At 43.4% G+C, this 16,736-nt stretch overlaps 1 protein-coding gene across 1 annotated transcript in view; it reads left to right on the top strand.

Annotated features, from left to right (window-relative positions):
* The window catches only part of DNER (delta/notch like EGF repeat containing), a 186,979-nt gene that overhangs the window by 14,620 nt on the left and 155,623 nt on the right, over positions 1-16,736 (top strand). The gene's annotated exons all lie outside the window — the stretch shown is intronic.

The following is a 16,736-nucleotide window of genomic DNA, read 5'->3' as shown; positions in this document are numbered from 1 at the left end:
ATAGTGTCAGTCTGCAATTTCACCTGCCCGAAACGACCACATGCCCGATTAGCCCAATTTTCAAGTTCCTCTCTGCCTTAGAGTAGAAATGGCCCTCGTGAAGTGTGACCCCCACTCACTGCCTCCTGCCCCTCCCAAGGGCGACATCTGGGCAGTTTCCAGAGGACCCTTCCCCTGGTAGGCATTCTGACTGTACCCTGTGTTGCCTTTACCCCTCACCCAGCGCAGAGTATCTTTGGGGTTGGAGCTTGTAACCCCAGCCCCTCTGCAGGCGGACATCGTCAGCTGCTTTATCAGAGCTCCTTGCATCCTGCCGCCTCTACTCAGACGGGAGCTCAAGTTCAGACTCCACCCATCCCAGTCCTATGCGCCCAAGCAGCCCCTTGCATCCTGCTGTTTATGCCGCTCCCTGTCTGATCATATATGCTAACAGTCCTCACCTGGAGAGGGGCAGTGACAGCGTCTCTCAGGGGTGTTGTAAGGGTTCAGTGGGATAATGGGTGTGAAAGTGTAAGTTACAAATGTTAGGGATGATTCTAGGTACTTTCTCCAGCTTGTTCTGAGAGACCCTAAATATTTTGCTAAATGAAATGGAAAAGTATATGAAAGACATATTCTCTAAGGTATATATTGGATCCAAGTTTCATAATGAAGACAGACTGGTGAAATGAAATGCTCGGCTCCATATAATTTTTGTCACTTTTTCATTTGATCGACCCTCCTCTGGTAAGAAGGCCGTTTCCCAGTCTTTGCAAATCCAGCTGTGGAGTGGTTGGGGGATGTTACTGGGTGGAGAGCTTGGTGTGGGGAACGGACATACTGGAAAAAGAGTAGGGTATTTCATTTCGGACTGATGTTTGTTCAGATAGCTGTTGGATTACAGCATGATGTAATATTGTCCAAGTCAAATCTGAATTTCACTCCCCAAAACATACTTCCCCGTCTGTTGTAGCAGTTCATCTAAAAGGATATAGTTTGTGTATTTTGGTAAATAGTTTCGTATTGATTTTGTAAGTTTTTCTTTTTAGTGGATTAAGCTGTCCTCTGACGTGGAGCTAACATTTCACAAAAACATATGTGCTGTCATCACTCTGTAAAATGTCGTTAGTGTTACCAGAAACTATCCATTCGAAATGTTAGCTTACCTTTGATACTACGTTTAGTTGTAGCATAACTATAACTTGAGACTGATGCTGGGGTTAAGGATGGAGATTAATAAAGAAGGATTTTCTAGCATTAGTATAATTTTATACCCTTAACATACAAGGAATTTTATGAACTCTAACAGAATTTGTGCTCATTTTTCTAACAAACAATTGCATGGCAGCGTATTGCTCCTTACAGGAGTAATTTTTGAAAATTTAATGTGGTATATTAATAACTAAGGAATTTTTTTCTCAAAAATTATACTTGAGGTGACAGACGATTTTGAGATGAGGTGATGGTGATTTTGAGGAACATGCTTTATTTCCCTAAGCTGCTATTTTCCATTTGGAAAATTTGTGGTCTGATGTCTTTTTAAATTTCATAACCCGAACACATTCTAAGTGCTTTGAGTGGCTTTGTATTGGAGCTCACAATCTTCTAGTGTTATTCTCTTTCAGGATGGGGCCAGTCTTGTCCCAAGCTTTTTCTGAGGAAGAATGGCTGCCTTCCTCCCAATGGACCACAGGCTGCCACACATTGCCGGCTCCTTCCTTTACGAGGTCTTTTTATCTTAAAGGAGCAAGATTTACCTTTTGTAATCATCGTGGAAGTCTTATGTTTACTGCATTGATGTGTGTTTAATGTTCTTTTTAATTTTTTTAAGGCAGCTTCTTTTTTTTTTTAATTTTTTTTTTTAACATTTATTTATTTTTGAGACAGAGAGAGACAGAGCATGAACAGGGGAGGGGCAGAGAGAGAGGGAGACACAGAATCGGAAACAGGCTCCAGGCTCTGAGCCATCAGCCCAGAGCCCGACGCGGGGCTCGAACTCACGGACCGCGAGATCGTGACCTGAGCCGAAGTCGGACGCTCAACCGACTGAGCCACCCAGGCGCCCCTAAGGCAGCTTCTTAAAATGATTTATTTTTACAATACTGGGCTCTCTAGACACGAATGCATTTTAGCTAAGAACCAAAAGACCATTCTAAAGAGTACAGAGCCTCCATTGACAGATAAACAAATGGGATGCCAGTGCGGGTGGGAGAAAACTTCTGCACCAAAGGGCCAGTAAACCTCCAGAGTTGTGGTGCTGTGTTCTAGTCACTACCACTCCTTTCTAGAAAGAGAGGCACTTGCAGGAATTGACTGTCCCCTCTCTGCCCTTCATTCTCAATTGGGTCCACTTACAGAATTGATGACCAAAGGTCTTTTAATATTTCTTGTTAATTAATATATTTATTTTTGAAGAGAGAGAGAGAGACAGAGAGAGAGAGAGAACATGAGCAGGGGAGGGGCAGAGAGAGAGAGAGGGAGAGTGAGAATCCCAAGCAGGCTCCATGCTGTCAGCACAGAGCCTGACCTGGGGCTTGATCTCACAAATCATGAGATCATGACCTGAGCCGAAACCAGGAGTCAGATGCTTAACCAGCTGGGCCACCCAGGTGCCCCTGTTGCTCTGTGCAACAGAGTAGTAGAGTCCCTATGTGTTTTTGGGAGACAAACTTGGTCATCGTCACTGGCTTTACACAAATATCCTTTTTAAAAGTTTATTGCCAAGACCCTGTTAATGTTCTACATGGTCCAGATGATGATGTACTTATATTTGACCTATTTCAGTGACACTCCATTGAATTAAAAGAAATTTTTTTTGATGTTTATTTTTGAGAGAGAGAGAGTGCACAAGCAGGGGAGGGGCAGAGAGAGAGGGAGACACAGAATCAGAAGCAGGCTTCAGGCTCTGAGCTGTCTGCACAGAGCCCGATTCGGGGCTCAAACTCACGTACTGTGAGATCATGACCTTGAGCTGAAGCCAGACTGAGCCACTCAGGCAACCCCCACCCCCGCCACTGAATTTTTAAAACAGATTCCTTTCCTTGACATTGCCTTATGAATATTTATACTCTTTGATCGAAAGAAAAAGATGATAAAACATTTCACAAAACATGTAGCTCTTCCTTCTGTGCCTCAGTGCATCACCTTTCCCTCCATGTTGTCACCCAGTTTCAATGCTTCTGCCCGCTCCTTAATCATCTCTTTGCTTTTCCTAAATGTGCTTCTTTCAACTATGTTATTTGCTTTAGGCACTGTTTTGAGGTCAGTCACTAACTTGACTTTTGTGTTGCATCGTCTGCTCCGTGGCGAGCAGCCCTGGTGCTCAGGAGCTTACTGAGTGATTCATCCGCTCCCTGGTTCATGGCCCCAGATAGTAAGGGATTCATGGTTCCAGTTGTGTTTCCATGATAAGCAGTTGTTGGTCTTGTGTTAGGTACTGTTTTTGTTTTTTCACTTGGGGTTGCTTGGACACATTGCTGGGGTAGACACTCTCAGGGATGAGGGCCCAGCCAGCTGTCTGGTGTGTGGGCTTCGTGTGAGAAAGCGGTTAGAGGTTGTTGCCATTTCCGCAGGGTAGAAGCCCCATTGGACTCCTTTTCTAGATTTTTCTTTCTCTGGTCACCTGCCCTTAGGCTTATCTCCCAGTACTTCTCCGTGGTCTCTGTCCATCCATTGCCTGTCCCATCCCCACCTGGACCTCCCCCTGCCTCATCTTGTCCATGCCTCAGACCCCCCAGATCTGTTCTTCTTTGAGAACTCATTTAAACTCTCCTTATTTGGAGTGGTGTAGGAGGAAAATGGCCAACCCAAAATTCTACTCTACCTGGATTCTGAAATCCTCTGAAACTCTACTTATGAATTCTTATAAACATACAGGCAACCCTGGAATATTCTCACAGTTAGTTCTTATTTTGATCAGAAAACCCAGGTGGTGAGGCATGTCTGCTTTACCTGTATTTCTGTTTACCTGCCTGTTCAGAGAAACCCCTACTTTTTCCTTCACACTTTTCTCTTTTATAATCCAGATCTGTTGTTAACCTCAATCTGGCATTTTTCTTTCTTTCCCCTTTTTTGAAATTATTTTCATTTTGATCCATCTCATTCTCTTCTCATTCTTTCTTCTTCTTTTTTAATGTTTATTTATTTGAGAGAGAGAGAGAGAGAGAGAGAGAGAGAGAGAGAGAATGAATGAGCAGAAGAGGGGCAGAGAGAGAGGGAGACACAGAATCTGAAGTAGGCTCCAGGCTCCAAGCTGTCAGTGCAGAGCCTGACGCAGGGTTCGAACTCACAAACTGTGAGATCATGGGATCATCTTGACAGTGGTCTCACTACTCGTATTTGCCTCTCTGACTTCCCTCATTCTCTTCTCCTGCCTGTAACCCGCTGTTTTTCTCTATAACCTTTTACCATATTTATATCATTCTGAACAATGTGTAGTACATTTCTGACATCTAATTTATTTCATAAAAATGAGTGCATTTTTTTGTTTAATCCACACCAGTGGTATTTTGTTCGTGACCTACTAAAAAGCCGCCCTTAGGACTTGAGATCCACTTCACCTTCATAAAGAAATGAGTAGTGCAAGCCGTAGCCCGTAGCAATGTCCTTGTAGGAGTTGGGCTCGCTTCGTCAGGATTACAGCTGCGAAAGTAGCCACAGAACCCTAGAGATAATGACTTCCAGGTCTTTGTAGCTGATGTTCTAACTAGATGAGAAATTTTCCCATTCTGCCTGTGCCCCCTGGGAGGGAGCTATAATGCACTTTAGGTTTCCTTGATTCTAAATTTTCAGCTTAAAAAGATTCTTGTCCTGCAAAATGATTTCTAGAGCAATGTGTTCTCTTTAGTTTCTTCTCTTGACAAATAAGGGGGAGTAACACGGTACTTGAGCAGGTACAGTCAAAGTTGAGACTTTTCCTTTGGTCAGACTCCACTGGTGCAACAGCCCTTCGCAGCCTCAGGGTTTACATCTTTATGGTCTTAACTGATGATTGATCCTTATTGGCATCATGACGTTTTCTTGGAGATACAATCTTTTGTAGGATGGCAGTTTATACCGACTTAAAAAATGTTTTTTAAATGCTTTAAATTTTTATTTTTTGGGGAGAGAGAGCATGCAAAAGTGGGGGTGGGACAGAGAGAGGGAGAAGAGAGAATCCCAAGCAGGCTGCATCCCCAGCACAGAGCCCAACGCAGGGCTTGATCTCATGACTGGAAGATCATGACCTGAGCCAAAATCAAGAGTTGGATGCTTAACCGACTGAGCCACCCAGGCACCCTGACTTTTTTTTTTGTTAATGACAGAATTTTAAGTATACAAGCAACTGATACTTTATTCTTAGGCAGAAGTTCTTAATCTGGGCTCAGTTGGACCATGGTTCTGTGGCAGCCATGGGAGTCAAAGGTTACTTTTTGAGAAACCCATGAATCTCCTGAAAATGCGCTGCAGATTTTTATGTGCTTGTGCATCCCTCTAAGACAGGGCTAAAAGTTCATTGGATTCTCAAAGATATCTGAGTGCAAACATTTTAGAGGTGCTCACTTTAAGCTATGTGTGTGATCCTTTGAGGATACATGTGCTTTTCAACATTCTCTGTCCGTTTAGCGATGTTTCTTTTGACAGACTTACCTGCTTCCTGTGTCTCCATATCAAGGAACTTAACCAACGTTTATTTAGGGCAGCAGGGCTGTGGGAAATAACTCAATTCTGTGTTACTTTAGAAAGTACACCGTGCATGCCTCTCATTTCCCAAGCACTGTGCCAGCCTGGAAATGCAAACATGCTGTAGGTGGGGTCTCTGAGCGAATGGGGCAACAAAGGCAGAGACGGGTGCTGTGGACAAGGGACGTGCAAAATGGCACAGGGTTCAGAGGAAGGAGCAGCTACCTGCCAGGGGAGGTAGGGCAGGCAAAGTGCTCTCCTTGGACGTACGAAGTGCAAGTGTATGGCATTTTGATGGCACAGGAGTCTGTGTCATTCAGATAATTTAACGATAGCGCTAGAAGTTGATGAATGGCCATCACAACTGGAAATAGAATTTAATTTCAGCAAGCATGCAATGGCAGATCCCGTCCATTCCTCCAACTGCCTCTTGTGTTGGGTGTGAACAAATTTCTATAAAGTGAAGAGCTCCAGGTGTGAATTTTATTTCTTGGGCTCTCTGTTTATCTTCAACAGGCAAAGGAGGGACCGACCCTCTAGTCTTTGACAATGGATTTCCAGGTAGTCCTTTGGAATCCTTCACGAAAGCTCTATTTTCTTATTCCTGAACTCTCTCTCTTTCCTCCCTTTGGGTAAACTATTCCTGTGAACGTTGACCTTTAAAATATGTTTCCAAAGCAATTTAGCTAGAGTTGGGATGCTTTATCCTGTGAGTTTGGTGAAGAGAACAGTTTGGAGGAATGTGCTCTGAAAAGACAGGAGACACCATAGGACACACCAGTTGGAGTAAAGGGTGGTGGGCAGTATTCACAGGGGAAGAGTTCAAAAGAAAAGTAGGGACAGGAGATTTCTTAACTTCATAGTTTGGCTGGAGAGCTTCCCGAAGCCATCCATGCATAGCGGCCAATATTATTATAATTTTTGTGTGTGTGTGTGTGCCTATCTTAGCAATTTCAACATCAGGTCTCTGGATAGAGGTCTTACTTTATTTCAGCCGTTTCTTGATGAGTTCTTTTGTTTCTCTCTCAGGAGATAAATAGGCCAGAGACTCCCCCTCCCCACCTGCCATGCTTCTCCATCTTGTTACTGGCTGGTTTCCTGCTCTGTGTGACCTCCCTCCTGTGACCACCCCCCTGGCCGTGGCTCCCTGTGGAAGACACAGGGTGGCAGGGAAGGGGTGGGAAGGGAAAAAGGGCAGGTATAGACCAGGACTTGTTAGAAGGAAGGATTCCCATGCGGAGTAAAAGGTGCTTAGCATACGTTTTCCTCTTACTTGTTGGAAAAGGTCACTGGGAGACGCGGAACCAAATTGGTAATTCTTGCAATGGTGAAGATTTTATGGCCTGCTTATCTCTCCTCCACACACTCTTTAAAGTTATATTTTTCCTGGCTCCGATGTCCATTTTAATTTGTATTTCACTATTTAATGGCATACATTTTCTGTGAGCTCCTCAGGTCTTATGGAATAAGTTCGGGTATAAAGAAATAAGATAGAGGTTGGGGCACTTAAAATTTTAATATATTCTTTTACTATACCTTGATAATACCTTCATGATTATGAAGTGTTTTAGGACCATTAGGATATTTGCATCCTAGCTCTGACCCAGTAAAGTAGGGTTGATTTTTGGAAATGCTGTAACTCATTCCCGTGTGCAGGTTGCTATAGGACTAGTTTCTAAAATTACGCCCGCATTCTGGCATTGTGAGACCTTGCTCAGTTGCATGAAACCTTTGGGCTTCCTTTCTTTAGACCTTCTGCAGGTCATTCTCAAACAAGCAATATTTTATTAGCTCCTACTAGTGGAGGTGGATCGAGTACACAGCTTGCCATCCAAATCTGGGTTTCTGAGATCTCGGGCCCCTTGGCTATACGGTGAGCTGGAACTTTCCTGTCTAAGCCCACAGGTACTGAGCCTCCTCTAGCCTTTGGAGTGAAATCTGATTTCTTGCAAGCATAAGATCCCACTGTCCCGAGTCCCCCCCGCTTCACGACTATCACCCTGTCTGACTACTCTCCCATGGTAGGTCTCGTCTCTGTGGTAGGGACTCTGTCTTCATGAAATTCCCAGAAGTTCTGCTCAGCTCTTACGTACTGATGCCAGCCCAGAGTGGGGCTGTGTTTCCCCTGTGGTTTAAATGGCTGGTTACCCTTCGCTGATGTTCACCTCACCCAACCCTGCACATTTCCGTTTGTTCTTATCTCTGGCATCATTTTTTCCCCCAGCTCTGTCTCCTTCTGCTTCTTTTAAACTCATAAAAGTTTTGCTTTACCAGCTAAGTCTCACTTTTTCCTCTGGTAATCGTAGTATCAGCGAACATCACACAACGTAGCCTCTGAATGCTCTCTATCCTCTTTTTTATGTATGTGGATTTTATATCTTTTGATTAGACTGTAAATTTCTAGAGAGAATGGACCATATCACGGCTCCTTGTATCATGATGGCTATATGGTGGCCACCTGAGTGATTAAATTTTGTTCGCACATAACAGTTACTCTGCTCAGTAAATGCCAGGGGAAGAAAATTTCTAGTTGCAAATGTCAATCTTAAGAATTCTTTGTAGATTTTTATAACCCTGTGTCCAGGGCATTTAGAGTTTCCCCCCTTTATTACATTAAAAGTATTTTAGAGCATCAAATACAAGAGAGAAAGAGAGAGAGAGAGAGAGAGAGAGAGAGAGAGAGAGAAAGAAAGAAAGAAAGAAAGAAAGAAAAAAGAAACTTCTTCATTTCCATCATTCTTTCTTCTTTCCATCATTCTTTTGGGAATACTACATTTTATATTTTGTCCTTTAAGGTGTCGTGCTCTGGGGGCCTGGGGGTAAAGTAGTCAAAGAAAATTGGGAAAGGATACCAGCTATAGAATCATTAACATCTTCTTTTGCTAAAACCGTAAGATTTAACAAAGAAAATGCAAATATCTCACCTTTTCATGGTCACCTTAAAACCACAGTTGAATATGGTCTATTGAACTCCCTGTAAAAGAAAGAAAAGAAACTTGAAAGTGTTCAAATAAAAAGCAATAGTTGGAACACAAGTAGGGGATGGGTAAGGCTGCCCTGAACAGCATAATTTGGATAAAATTCTTATAGCTCCCATTTGCCTGATGGGAAGATTTCTATTAAATTAAATTTTACCTAGATTGAAACCACATTTCTGGATTATCAGCAATCACGATTATTCTTTTTTGATCTTTTTATTATTGGTATTGAATATTAGAATTTTTTTTATTAGTTGTCCTTGCACGTCAATGCCTTGTTCTTATTTTCCTAAATACTGTCATGATCAACATCATGTATTTATTGGTACCTATTGATCGTGGTGATAAACTAAGCATTGTAAACAAAACCACATTCCATTATGGACGTGTGTGGTCCCTAGAGTTGACAGTCTAAGGTTCCCCGGGGCCCCACAGAGTGTTGGTTGTCCTGGCTATGGTGGCATGAGATGTTTCTCTTACCCCCCGGGACAGTCTGGAATTAGGCTCTGTGGAAAGCAGATTGCCGGTCGACCCACAGACCAGGCTGCTAAACATCAGATTCCTTTACAAGCTCTTCAGGTCGTGCTTTCACACACCGTAATTTGTGCGAATCCTAGGAACTAATCAGGAAGTAAAGGACAGCCATGTGATAGAGTACTACGAATCAGATCCGTGCCTCCGAGCACGACTGTCCATTACAAAGCTGCTTCTGTAGATTTCAAGCACCAGTTTCAGAATTTAAGGGAACAAAGAGTCTGCTGGTGATTCTCCTATTATGTGGGCCTGATGCATCAGGTGGAACTGTTCGCCTGGTTTCGAGAGGCAAACTCAAGGTAATGTCTTCGTAACCCTAAATTCTCCCTTTCTCCCTCCCCCTTCGGCCACATTGTCTCTCCCTCTCCCTCAGCCTTTTATTTTAAAAAATAAAAGTAGCACATTTTATTAGTGGATTGCTTGGGAGAACTTAATTAGTAAGGAAAATTATCTTTATGTTTTAAAGAATTTCTTGTTAGCTCTGAAAATAAATACCTTATTACTTAACTGATAATAGTTTTAACCCAAATCTTATGCATAGAATTCGAACTGGTTTTTTTTTTTTTCCCTTTTAACTTAGGGACACACCTTCTCAGGGCTTTACCAATTTACTGTCCAAGTTTTTCTTAGCTTCTGTCAGCGCAGATTTCAAGTTAGAAAGTAATTTAATTAATCGCTGTTTACAGCCAATTTCTGCCCCTCTATTTTACCTCTTTTTCTTCTTCCTAAGGGGGAGAGAGGGAGTATGGGAAAGAGTGGAAGAAAGAGGGAGGGAGAGAGAGATTGATTCTTAGGGCTAAACCCTGGAACTACGGTTTTCTCCCACCAAAAGATAATATACTCCCTTTTGAAAAACTTGAAGGCTCTATGACAATAGATAATCTAAACATAAATAACATTCACACTATTTTTTGGTAAGAGGAACACATTCATATGCTGTTTGATTATTTGCCCATTTCACTTCATGTGTCACTGACATTCTTTTGTGTGAATAGGTCTTCTTCATGGCTGTATAGTGTTCCACCAAATCAATGTACTGTAATTTATTTAATCAGTATGCTGCTGTTAAACAGTTGGCTCCTTCATATCTTTTGCCTTTTTATGTAGAATTTCAAGCACTGGTATAACCTTGTCTTTGGATCCTTTCTGATGATATATTTGGGTTAAATTTCCAGGTACAGAATTTGCTGGATCAAAGGGTTTATATATTTTAACAACTCTGATATGCATTATCAAACTGTCCTTAAGTTTCTTCCAGTATTCACTCAGGTCAGCTAGTTTATCTTTGAAGGAGCATGGTGTCCCCTTTCCACCCACTTGTGGCTAGTGGCTGTTAATTCGATTCAACTTCACATTTACATACACCTCTTAGCAACTTCCTTAGCCATCTGAAATGTTCAGGGATCTCTGCAAGGTAGAAAAGTGGTAACAGTTTCCAGAGAAAGGACAGTACCCATCTCTTTAAGCAGAACATATATAAAGTGGTTACACGTCGGAGTCATAGTAAACAGAATGGTTTCATTGTATTATTGCATTTGCACATCCAAGTAGACATAAAATGGTGGGGGAGGGGAGATGGGCCATGTTCCTTACCACACAGTCAGATTCTAGTGACATTTCTCCTGCTTAATGCTATACAAAGAACATTCATATTCCAGAAGGCTACAACCCCAATTCCATTTCTATCTCCTCCTCTTAGATTCTTTTGCTTTCCCATTTCCATATCCTGAAGGTAGATATTTAAGGTCCATCTATGGTAGACTTTTTATGAGGTCAAAATTATTCTGTGAGAATGGGGCAAAGCATTTTCCAGAAAAGACAAATATTTTGAAAACCATGAGGGCTGCTTTAGAGATGATCACTTGACTTTGACACAAGATCATGGTAGTCATAATTGTTTTTCACAAAGCTCTCAGGTCAAAAACTCAGAGCAGCAAGTAAATGGACCAAAATAGGGCATGTCAGCAGGAAAAAATTGCCTAGCTTTTGGGTGAGGAATATAAATAATTAGGATTTCATTTCAACAAGACTCTTTTGCTTTCTTTTCTCTAATGCTCTCTCTGACATTTGGGTTTTGAATGCCAAGTTATTTTTGGTATTCACCTACATCCCTAACAAGCAATGTGCTCATGGTTGTCCTGTTTTAATGCCATAATTGTGAGTTTGACCTACAAAAGCTGTATTTGCCTGGTAGACAAATGGGAAATCTCATTAAGTAAATACACTGAGAAATACTGTTTGGCTACATCAGTAGTGATAGCAGCCTCTGGAACACTACCGTGTCGAAGAAACAGGATCTGTATCCTCTCCTCATCCATCCACCTCTCTGTTTACCATCAGTGAATGTTTGTTGATTAATTACCACATGTAGGACACTGTGCTCAGTACTGGGGATGCAAAGAAATAGAAGGTTCCAGTTCCTGTATTTGAGAGATTTTTTAGGCTCCAGGCAGACAGGACATACTCACGTAACCCAGGTAACTCTTACTGTCCCATGGTTCAGTCTTGTTCATCCAGTCACATCAAATAAACCCAGTCCAGTAGCCAATAATGGATGAAAACACTTGGAATCTTTATTCATCTTTTTGAGAGCACATGAACAGCAGTGGGAAGAATGCATTCTTCCCATGCAGCAGAAATCTTACTGATCTTCTCTCCTCATTACTCTCTTAACCGTCTCCATGTGTTTGGCACTGGCCTTGTGAAATTCTCTCCCCCACTCTCATGGCCTGCTCCCCCAAATCTCAGTCCAACATCTAGCCTTTGAGGCTTTTCTTGCTGTTTTCTTTTTGCACGTCTGGCTCTTTCTTCCACGTATCAGTGTAGTGTCTTGGGTTTGTTTGTTTGCTTTTAGTTCTTCTGTCTTGTCCCTTCTTGGGGTTCTCCACTACCAAGAATTTTCCTGGGAACTGACCCAGCACGCAAGCCCTTTCCCCTGAGAAGTGAAAGTGAGAGGAAGAGTATAGATACTCATATAATAAGTAATTGCTGCTCTTGTTAGATACTAATGCTTTTGAGATGATAAGGAGCACATGAAGAGATAAATGAGAAGATAAAAGGGTGTGTATTAAATATCGGATGAATTTTAAGGGCTACATGAACTCACAAGGAAAGAATAACCACCCAGCAGAGAGTTCAGGCTTTGGACTTGTACATTTTGAGCTTGGCCTTGAACCGAGGAGTGGGTATAAGGGGGGAAAGACATTCAGGGTAGGAGGACTGGTATGGATCACAATGTTGGGGGGTGGGGATCAGTTAGGCTGGAGCAGTGGATCTCAATCAAGAAGTGGGCCGTGGAAGATTCAGAAGAGGATAGGAGGTAGGAGTGAGAGGCTCCGGTGAAGGAGAGAGCACGGGTAGGTGGGGGCAGTGGTGCTGGTACAGTATGGTGAGCGCCGTGGAGTAGATTTTGGCGGTGAGCAGGAAGAGCCAACATCGGGGGTGGGGGTGGGGGAGTGGCAGCAGACGGCAGGTCAGTGCCTCCCAGGGACATTGTGAAGTTGGATTCTCTAGACATGATTGTATGTCTTGGGAGCAAGGGAAGAGGCAGCGTCAAAAGTGACAGACATCGGAGTTGCAGAACGCAAGCGTGGTGAGGGCAGGGGACTGAGTGTGGCCTGCTCACCGTGGTATCACCAGCACTTGCCACAGGGCCTGGGGGATGCAGGCATTGAATAAACGTTGATCAAATGAATAAGTTAAGTACATTTTGAATTCCTGGGAAGTAATCAGAGGGGGGTTATTTTGGAAGTGTGGAAACCCAGCTCAAACTGGAAAACAACCCCTCAAAAAAAAAAAAAAAAAATCAAGCAGAGGTGGTGGGTGAGAGTCTCCTGCAATTGAATGTGCAGGTATGGCTCTGGAGTCACAGATCCAGTGTCACAGAAAGTTTGATCAGACACATTTCTCCCAAGACTATTACAGCCTTCTGGAACACTTGGTTTAGGCTTGTTTTGGGTTTTGTGCCTCTGATTTTATTTTATAGGATATGTTGTCGAGACACAGAGATGCATATGCCTGCATCAGTCCATCCATCACACGTAAATACAGAGGTACGTGTATGTACTTACGTGTCGACACACAGTTGCACCTGCGCCCACAGATGCCTGTGCGTGTGTCTGCACATCCATGGACGCACATCCATACGTACATTTGCACATGTAGAGACACAGACGTGTGTATTGCACGTCTATGATTTAAAGGACTTGACGGATGGAGGACCATAAAAGGGTAGATGGCTTGGAGTCTGTGAGTGAGAGCGTGTAAGGGCGTGTGAAATTGGACAATTAGTTTGGAAAGAAACCGAATCCTTAGAGTTGGAAACAATGCTAGTATATATGAGGAGGATATAGTACGTAGCTAATATTCATGAATAAAAACAATAAGCAAAAACGTGAATTCATTGTCAACGTGATCGTTGTATTTTTCCCTCCTGAAAAGATTTTCATTATTTAAGTATAGTCGACAGATGGCATGATCCTAGTATCAAGTGGATGGCATGCTGATTCGACAGTTCTGTATGTTATGCGGTGTTCACCATAAGCGTAGTTAGTATCTGTCACCATACAGCATTATTTCAGGGTTTTTTTCATTTTGTTTTTGAGAGTGAGAGAGAGAGTATACACACAAGCCAGGGAATGGGGCAGAAGGAGAGAAGGGGAGGGAGGAGAGAGCGAGCGAGCGAGAGAATCTCAAGCAAGTTCTGTGCTCAGCACGGAGCCCAACCCTAAGATCACGACCTGTGCCAAAGTCAAGAGTCAGACCCTCAGTGGACTGAGTCACCCAGGTGCCCTTTAGTATTACTGACCCTACTCCCACAGTACTTCTCATCCCTGTGACGTCCTCATTTTATAACTGGGATAGTTGTATTTCAAGGAGCATTTCCTTCAGAATATCAAAGTGTGATTGGCTTCGACTAACAGAGCCTCAGTCCAAAGCTTGCATTTTGTACTGGGAAGCCAGGTCTCCTGTGGTGGCAGGCAGCCCTTTTACCAAGGCAAGGACCTCCCCCCTCCCCCCACCCCGCCATGAGCTTTGGATATGGAAGCCGGAGGGGATGAGCGAAATAAGTGAAGGAGATTAAGAGGTACAAACTTCCAGTTATAAAATAAATGAGTCACAGAGATGTAAAGTGTGGCACTGGGAATAGTCAAAAATGTTGTAATAATAGCATATGGTGACCGATGGTGACCACACTCATGGTGAGCATAGTGTAACGTAGACAATTGTTGAATCGCTGTGTTGCACTCCTGAAGCTAATATTTTCTATGCCAGCTATACGTCAGCTAAGAAAAATATATTCTATATCTTGACCTTGGTGGTTGATTACTAGAGTTTTTATGTTTGGAAAACCTCATTGTATGTTATTGTATGTAAATTATACCTCAATAAAGTTCATTTATTTTTATTTAAAATTTTTTTTAATGTTAATTTTTTTTTTTTTTTGAGAGAGTGAGAGCTTGAGCGGGGGAGGGGTCAGAGAGAGAGGGAGACACAGAATCCGAAGCAGGCTCCAGGCTCTGAGCTGTCAGAATAGAGCCCAACGCAGGGCTCGAACCCACGAACTGCAAGATCGTGATCTGAGCTGAGGTCAGACGCTTAACCAACTGAGCCACCCAGGTGCCCCTAGAGTTCATTTAAAAAAAGAAATGGAAGCTTGGAAAGACCAGGCCCCACTTGCTGTGTTTGATCAGTTTTTCTTTGTTTCAGATAGGAACAGAGGTTCATTTTGTTTGTTTTGTTCTGGGGCCTCTGCCCTATACACTGTGATTCCCGTTAGATTTTCCAGCAGTGAAGGCCGTCTATTCAAAGTCAGATTGGGATTTGGGGCAGTGCAAGGCTGTAAAGGGAAGACGGATTGGATTTTTAATTTGCTACACTGAGTATCCCTAGAAAGAACTGACGATCAGATAGCATTCCCAGGACTTGCATAAAGACTGAAGCATGAAGAAAATCTGCTCTGGACAGATAAAGGAAACCCTCTGCAGCCCAATAAACTGCCAGTCACACAGAATTCTAGAATTTAATTTTGAGAGAGAGCTGATTGGGAACAGGGACAGTCTGTAACTCACTCCTTCTTGGTGAGCCCCGGAGCAGGCTTGTGGTATTGTTTATGATCTGGGACAGGGCACGGTTCATAATGGGGCTTGCCACCCAAGTTGGCTTGGGGCTCTGTGTTCAGGGCAGCTCCTGGCTGGAGCTGAAACTACTTTGCTTTGTGGTCAGAGCTGCTAGTGATTACTCCGTCCGCCAAGGCGGTTAGCGGACATGGGAGGTCAGGGGAGTGTTATGTCACTACCAGCTTTCTTTGCTGGGTTCCTGTTTCTCTTTGCCAGTTCATCCCTCTGAGTCCTCGTATTTGCTGACATGACATTTGGGCACCAGGCCTGTCCTCCCTCACCACCTCCCTCTCTTCTTTCCTGCCCCAAATATTTATTTATTTTTATTTATTTAAATTTTTAAAAGTTTATTTATTTTGAGAGAGAGAGCGAGCAGGGGAGGGGCAGAGAGAGGGGGGAAGAGAGAGAATCCCAAGCAGGCTCTGCACTGCGGGCACAGAGCCCAGTGCAGGGCTCCAACTCACAAACCGAGATCATGACCTGAGCCGAAGCCAAGAGTCAGTCTCTTAATTGACTGAGCCACCCGGGAGCACCCCCTCCCCAAAATATTTATTGAGCACCTACTGAGCTGGGTGCCTGCTTGGCACTGGCAGTAGAGCAATGAACAAAACAAATAAAAATCCTTGCTCTCGTGAATCATATGTTTTAGTGGGGCCCCAGGTAATAAACGATTCCACAAATCAATAGAAAGTTACAACTGTGATAAGCACACTGTGCTAAGACTGTAGTTGATAATAAAAATCTGACATGAGTTTGGGGGATTGGGGATCACAATCTTGAAGAAAGGTAATTAGGCTGAAATATTAACTAGGCGATGGGGAGACCCTTCCAGGCAGAAGACTGGAACTGCATGTGCAAAGGCCCTATGGCAGGGGACAATGAGTAATATCAAAGAAACTGCAACAAGGCCACAAGGCTGGAGCTTAGAGAACAAGGGCGAGAGAGGTGGAGATGTTGGGTCAGGCACGCTGGGCTGTGGAGGCCACGTTAAGATCTCAGCGGGGAGGAGCTGTCGAAGGGAAGGAACTGGTAAGCACATTCATCCTGTGTATAGTTCCTGCCGAAGCATATGCGTTTTAACGTGGCAGAAAAGAAGTCATCCTTAAGATGATATACCGGGCAGCCGGACATCAGGAGGAGCTGGCAACCCCACAGGTGTCTTTGGCCATATCCCGAGACGTTCGGATTTACTAGGTCAGGCTGGAGCCAACATAACAGTTAAATAAACTCTGTAGGTGATTCTAATTTTAAGTGTTTGTGAACCAGATAAGTGAGGGGCAGAGTGGTAGAGAACTTTCTGGAGCTCCAGAGAGTGGAGCAGATAGTCAAGGCTGCCTTTGAGCATCTCGAGGACTGAGGCCAAGGGCCTGACTGTTCTTATGGTGACAATGCTCATATGAGCTAGAAATAGTCCAGCCAGACGGACTGAGTCTGAGTCAACGTCTCCATCCCTCCCAGTCGTTTT

This window comes from Lynx canadensis, chromosome C1, assembly GCF_007474595.2.
Source record: "Lynx canadensis isolate LIC74 chromosome C1, mLynCan4.pri.v2, whole genome shotgun sequence".
NCBI classification, from domain to species: domain Eukaryota; kingdom Metazoa; phylum Chordata; class Mammalia; order Carnivora; family Felidae; genus Lynx; species Lynx canadensis.
Note: the sequence above shows the minus strand (reverse complement) of the source record. Positions and strands in the feature narration are given on the sequence as shown.